The sequence below is a fragment of the Herpailurus yagouaroundi genome, unplaced genomic scaffold (genome assembly GCF_014898765.1).
Source record: "Herpailurus yagouaroundi ecotype Mexico unplaced genomic scaffold, PumYag 29, whole genome shotgun sequence".
Classification (NCBI taxonomy): Eukaryota; Metazoa; Chordata; class Mammalia; order Carnivora; family Felidae; genus Herpailurus; species Herpailurus yagouaroundi.
The window spans coordinates 104,861,226-104,868,416 of NW_024412377.1; the positions used below are offsets into that span (position 1 = coordinate 104,861,226).

The following is a 7,191-nucleotide window of genomic DNA, read 5'->3' on the forward strand; positions in this document are numbered from 1 at the left end:
CCGTTCGGGACAGCAGATGGAAATGGAGCTTCATCATTCCGTATCACCTCCTCCTCATACTTCCTAGAATCTTGTGAGAAGAAAAGAGGAGTTCTGGTACATGTGATGCAAGTTCATAAAATTAATGGTCATGCCCTAAATTCATGCGTCTTACAAGCTGATGAATCATTGCTGGTGCCTGCAGAAGTTTTGTAACTGAGAAAAAAGATTAGTATATTGATTGTTAAAGTTGCCAAGTTGACAAATCCAGATGACGACGAACTTTTCTTTTAGGATTACTTAGGAGTCCTAGTGTGTTTGAAACCAGAAGGAACCTTCGAAACCAGCACCTGATGGATGAGATAGCTGGTGCACAGAGGTAAGTTGTAGCAGCAGTAATAAGAAATGTTTATTGAATGTTTGTACTCAATACGTACCAGACATGATATGCATGTATTATTTCATTTCATGCCCAAAACAATCCTCAGAAGTGGGTGCTATTATTAATGCCATGGTAGAGAGGTTATGGGTCGTTTATACCACAATGAAATGAAACTGAGGTTTGGAGAAATTAAGCCATGTGCTCAAGACTACACAGCTAGTTGTCTGTCCTGAGCTGCCTTGCTGTCTTAGTTCAAGCTGCTCTAACAGAGTGCCATAGACTGGATGGCTTAACCAACAGAAATTTATTTCTCACAGTTCCAGAGGTTGGGAAATCTGAAATCAAAGTGCCGGCCAATTTGGTGTCTAGTGAGAGGCCTCTTCCTGGTTCGCACAGAGATGCCTTCTTGCTATCACTTCACATGGTGGAGAAAGATCTTTTCTTAAAAGGATATTCATCCCATTCCTGAAGGCTCCACCTTCATGACTTAATTGTCTCCCAGAGGCCTCACCTGTAAATACCATCACACTGGGGATGAGGCTTCAACATACAAATTTTGTGGGGAACACAAACATTCGGTTCATAGCACATGGTGAGAAAGAATTTTGATTATTAACATTTATGGAGTACACGTTATGTGCCAAACGCTGTATGTGGCACTGGGAACACAGAGGTAAAATAACAAGATATGGCCCATCTTTGTGGTACATACAGAGCAGTAGGGGACACAGGCACGAATTAACGGTCACACGAACACATAATTACAAAGTAGGAAAAGTGGTTTTGGAGGGAAAGAATAGGAGTTGTGAAAACAGAAAATTTTGTCTAGTCTGAGGAATCACGCTGGCTTCTCAGAGGATAGAACCACTGAGCTGCGCTTTGAAGGGTGAGCAAGAATTCACTAGAACAGTCAGGGGAATGTAAGAGTGTTTCAGACTCGGAAAGTGCAAGTGTAAAGACCCTTGGCTGGAGCACAAAGAGCTGGGGTGAGGGTGGGTGGTGATGCAGAGACATGAGAAGTTGGCAGGGGCCAGATTACCCAGGGCCTTGAGATGTTTGGTCTTTATCATGAGAACAATGGCTTCTGGAATTCTCCTCAATAAAGGTCACCAGTGTCGTGGTAGTCACCTAGTTTTACAGCCTTTTGCCGGGTTCCTTCCTCCCCAAATACATGGAGCACCTGAGAGCAGCAGACTTAGGTCCCATGGTCTTCTAGTTTTTGGTCCTCCAGGAACCTCTGGGATCTTTCTCTGCTCTACTCCTTTTCCATCCCCTTAATGTAAGACTGCATAGTAAACTCTTTAAAAAATTTTTTTTAATGTTTATTTATTTTTGAGACAGAGAGAGACAGAGCATGAATGGGGAAGGGTCAGAGAGAGGGAGACACAGAATCCAAAGCAGGATCCAGGCTCTGAGCTGTCAGCACACAGCCCGACCCGGGGCTCGAACTCACAGACTGTGAGATCATGACCTGAGCCGAAGTCGGAAGCTCAACCGACTGAGCCACCCAGGCGCCCCTATATAGTAAACTCTTTAAAAATGTGTGTGGGGAGCAGGTTCTCAGTATGTATTCTTGCTAATTTTTCCAAAACCCAAATGTCACATACTGTATTGACTACATTTAGTGAGGCCACTTACATTTTTGGAACACAACTATATTTTTAAAACTGGACTTGTCAAATATTTTGTTTTCTTCCACGTACATTAGTAGCTCCAAAACTTTTGTGCTATTAAGATCTCACTTGGGTTGAGGAGGCATTCCTCTATTGCTACTACGCTTATGGCAAAAATCATTTTTCACCCATGGTCTGGCTGCTGAGTTTCCCATTAGGGCTTATTTCTTTAGACTAAAATGTTACGCAGTATGTTAAAATAAGTGAATAATCTGAAAACATGTAACACTTAGATTATCAGTCACGTACACCGTAATGAAAATGACTTTCCAGATCTTTTCCATTGGGCAGGTTTCCACGGGGAGAAATGGAGGGAAAGTTCAGAAGGTGGTTGAGTTCCTGGGTAAGGTGGGAAGAGGAGCTAAGAGGGGTCTGGAGGACGGAGGGAAGCCGTGGGGTAGAGATTCTGTTCTTGGAAGTTGGCAACTTTGAACAATGTCAACTCTTCTTTCTTCCCCCTTCATAAATGCTATTTATTTATTCTTTGGTAATTATCCAATACAGTGAGTAAATTTCTGGTTAAAATGTTTGCTGCGGTTTCCTTTAGGCTGTAATTATTTGAGAACTTTTGATTAAAAATAGTAACGTGAAATACAAACATTTAACCCTGGCTATATAGCCAATTGTCCAAATAGACTTAACATTTTTCCACATCTATTTTCTACTCAAATATGGTAGAGCATTTTAAAGGAACACTGTGCCTGAAGGCATCATTTGGCTTAATGGGAGACGCTACTTTGAAAAGCACATTAGCTAAATTCGACAGCAGCATGATTCAAGATGATTGACACTTGAGAGTCAGCATCCAAGTTTCTTTCATGAAGAGTAGGGGGAATTCGGCTTCAACCGAACATTTACTTAGCAGTGTTTGTGCTACTGGTTTCCAGGCAGTGTATAAATTACTGCTTGCTTGCATGTGGTACAGAGAATCAAGGCAAATCCATCTTTTAGGAGGCAGCCGGGCTCTACCTGATTTATTAGTTATGGTACCATTAGGCCGACGAATGGGAGGACTCAAATGGAGACATGACAAAATGGCAGCTTTGTGCTAAGTCAGGAAGTCTCTGGAATTCCGCGGTACCGTGGGCTTATTGCTTGGCTGGAAGGAAATATGCTGAAGTGGTTAGAACGACCCGGTCTTTCTGTTCGAAACTTGTATCTCCAGTGGCTCTGAGGTAGTTTCTCAAGTTTTCTATTTCGGGTTGGGCAGCATCATCCCAGGTGTTGAGCCAGAGGTAACTGCTTTGTGGAGTTTCCTTCAAAGCCTGTTCGAGGACTTTGAACAGTAAAAAGTGTCTGATGTTTGGGGATCGCTTGCATTGTTATGGATACAAAGTGATTCATCCCTCTCCCCGCCACAACAGCCACTTCTGAACAGACAGAGGTAAAATGGGTCACTATGTCACAGATAGCCTAGGAACAGAGAAAAACTCAGGGCAGAACTAGCCAGATGGAGGGCAGCTGGAACACAATGGTGGTCAGAAACTCACTTGAGCTCCGCTTGGTGGGTGCACAGGGCATCTAACGGAAAGTGGATAAGAGTCATGGGCACATGCAGGACGACCGGTGGAAACATGCAACACGGATGCTTCTTTCTTAAATGGGAAATGGTAGCTACGAGGGAACAGCGTGTCCTTCCTTTCTGCGGGAAGCTGACCAGTTGTCATATGTCTCGTGGAATGCAGAAGGGCAGCACCTAGCTCGTGTGGTGCAGGGTGAGGTAGAGGAGGAATTGAGAGTAATTTCATGAGATAGTTATTTGGAAAGAAAGGTCACTTGGTTTATTTGATCAGATTGTAATGATGCCATTTCGAAATCATCTTGCTGTTTCCCCCGCTTATCAGCCTCCTTTTTCTCAACCCAAACCATATGATTCAACCAGAAATTCTACTCCACAAGCATTTGAAGAGGCCAGAGGTGAATGGCAGGGGAATGGTCTGAGGGCCCTCGGCGCCACCACTGCCCCTCTCCCTCTGCACTTTGCAAAGCACAAGTCCTCGGAGGGAAATCAGACTCCCATAAATCACCAACAACTTTTCTGAATTTGTTATACATACTGCTGTTTTCCAAGTACATCGGGTGTTTGCGGTGAGGGGAAGTAGTCCAGCACTGGCGGGGGCGAGTGGGGTGGGGAGGGCAGCCCACTGGGCTGCACAGGGTACAGTCACAGGAAGTAAGACAACTTCCGGCCCCACTTGCTCTCTAAGTACCACACTATGTTATGCCTGGGTAGCACGATTTCCCTCATGACTCTCAGTATCATGGCTTTCCTGCGTTGACTTACCCCTCTTCCCTGGAAGAAGAAAAAGGAGATAAAATTTGGGGAAGAGGTGGAGGGAGATTCCCAGAAGTTCAGCGAAGCACCTCAGTAAAGAGGAGACAGGGGGCAAGGTCAACATCAGGAGGGGCTTCCTGACTCCCTTCCCCCATGACCCTTAATGCTCCAGCTCAGTGCGCTCCAGCCTCCAAAACTCCTTCTTCCTTCCTCTCTCACTTCCCCCTAGAGATCTCCTGTTGGCAGGAGCCAACTGTTAGATTTTACCCCGTTCTCATAATTTAAGGAGCCTGAATTCCTGCTTGGAATGAGACAGCTGAAGTTCAACCTCCCCTTCCTACGGTTAGGGAATTAGAAGTCTAGCCAACAGACAGAGCTGCCTTCAGATCAGTGTGGAAAGAAAGGCAACTGATTTGTCGTTTGAATATGCACAACGGAGCACATGCAGATAAGTAGCTCGCAAGACACCACAGCACATACGATTCGTGCAGCACGGCAGAAGCAATAGCAATGGAATATCTGTCTCTTCAAGAGGCAAATAGGTGTATCTTGAGGTAGGCTCCCAGCTTAACTCCAGAGGCATGTGGTTACCCTTGAGGGATCACGAGGCCCCTGACCTTGAAGATATCTCTGCACTGTAAGACTGGAGACTGGGCTCATCTAGTCCCCCGAGAGACCCGTTTGCCTTCCAGAAGGTTAGAGCAAGGGCTCAGGCCCATTCCCTTTTCAAGGAGACCCTTACTACTACTAGTAACAGCACAAGGGCACTGACCCGTGGAGTAAACCTCTGATATGGCGCCTCTCATAATTAAAGATCATCCTCTTCTTTCCATACCTCCATCCCCGAGGCTGCATGCTGCCATTCATTGCTTTTCTCCTTCCACATCACCCTTTATCTGAGTGCTTTATGTGGGGAGTCGGGCCACAGAGTAGTTTTGTCAAGGGACACCACCCTTGGGCAGAAACAGTTCCCGTAGACATGAAGATGCCCGTTCTCTGGGGGCCAGGGGCAGGAAAGCCATCAGATTAAAGGACCCCATACTACACTGACTGACTTTAATCTGCTCACTAGAGCTTCCAACACGAAGAGGTAGGCAAAGATTCCCTTTTGTCCCTTAAACCAAATGTAAATCAGCTCCACAAACTTGGAGATCGAGAGCAAGAAGCAGGCGAGGCAGGCGAGGCCTCTTTATCACTGCCAGCTTAAATTTAACTCCTAACACCTACCAGTGCATCTCAAACTTGAGTTGATGCTTGCAATGCCTATTTAAAGTGTACACTTCTGACCCATTTGTCTAATTCAGCTTTGGGGTGGATCCAAGGAAGCTACATTTTTATGAAGCACTCTGGATGATTCTGATGCCAATGGTACCCAGGAACACCGACTTCCATTGTGCTGGTAAAAGAAATACGCATAGAACTAACTATCTGCCCAGCCAGGGGCTCCTAGAAGGTAGGGTAACACATGCCAACAGTGACCTAGGTTCTCAAAAATTGCGCGCTTTGGAAATATTTACCAAGGTAATGGCTCTGGGAACCTTGTCTAATACTAGTAAGTATTAGAGGATATAACATGTCCCAGGTTAAACAGGTATTTTTACTGCAGGAATTCTTAAATCCTCTAATGTGTCAATATACTCTGACTCTCAAGGAGGCGCATAGAACATACAGAATGTTCCAAATTTACGACTATAGAATCCTCTGCTGAATTGGAACTCATATTAGGAAAATATGATCTAGGAGTCTTTTGAGATGCATCAGAGCAGTTTCCTTCAGTGTATGAATGGCTACTAAAGTGCTTGATTTGGCTGTCAAACAGTAATGCTAGATATGCCAGTGTATGTGGGCTGTACCGTGTAGGCATCAAATAAATCATACACTGAGTGATACGCAGTCCTGGGTCCCTTCGTAACATACACTGTATGGTAGAGTCATATGTACTATTTCATTTAATCTCCATAATAATCCGGTGAGGTGGGTATTATTATTGATTCCTACCTGACGATGAAGAAACTGGGGTCAGGAGAACTTAAGGAACTTGTCCAAGATGTCATCTAATGATAGCATCGCTGAGATTCAAATGCAGGATTCAAACCCAAATGAATCTGACTCCAAACCCACGTTCTTTTCCTTATACCCTCTGCACATTCTAGCGACATAATAATTTCAGTGGAATCTCATCTTCTGTGGGATTAGGTTCTAAAGCCAAGAGCAATGAGAGGTAAATTAGACAAGTATTTAAACCTCCCATAAAGTACAGTTATACAAAGTTCTGGGCATATAACCCTGTCCCGTATCGTGTTGGTATAAATATATAATGCATATGTGTAGGCAAAATATAATTTTACAGCATTTTTAAGTATGCAAGAGAAAACTTATATAATTGAATTAATGTAAACGCCTATGTGATAGGTCTCTCCATACACACACGTCAAAATGTGTGCCAAACCAACAATGGAGACATCTTATAGAATCATACACTTAAGAACCAGAAAGGAATTCTATGATCAACTCATTTGTTTTAGAATTGACAGAACTGAGGCCCCAGGAGGCTGTCCTTTCCCAGCCTCACCATCTACCTTGGCTTCCCACATGCTTTGTGACCCTGAGTGTCTGCCCCCTGGGCGTCAGCTAAGAGGAAAGTAGCAGGGACGCACCTTTCTTACGGGTGCCCGTTGTGGCCCTGCTGACTTGATGAACGGAATGCAGGGAGCTTCCAGGTGGTTTGAGGTGGCTGAGCCCTGGCCTTCCCATCTGACGGGGAGGCAGCTCCTTTCACAGGGCAAATGGCTGGAGCTTTGGCTCCGCCTTGGAATCATCTCCCCATAAGAGACAGGTTCCTGGCCTCTGCCTCTTGTCTGTGCAGTTCCTAGGATGGTCCA

At 44.8% G+C, this 7,191-nt stretch overlaps 1 long non-coding RNA gene across 2 annotated transcripts in view; it reads left to right on the top strand.

Annotated features, from left to right (window-relative positions):
* LOC121014963 (uncharacterized) overlaps nt 1-7,191 on the top strand; it is a 118,614-nt gene that overhangs the window by 40,375 nt on the left and 71,048 nt on the right. For both annotated transcript variants that reach the window (XR_005783538.1, XR_005783537.1), the window contains exon 2: nt 274-358. This is a non-coding gene — a long non-coding RNA (uncharacterized LOC121014963). The remainder of the gene's footprint in view (nt 1-273; nt 359-7,191) is intronic.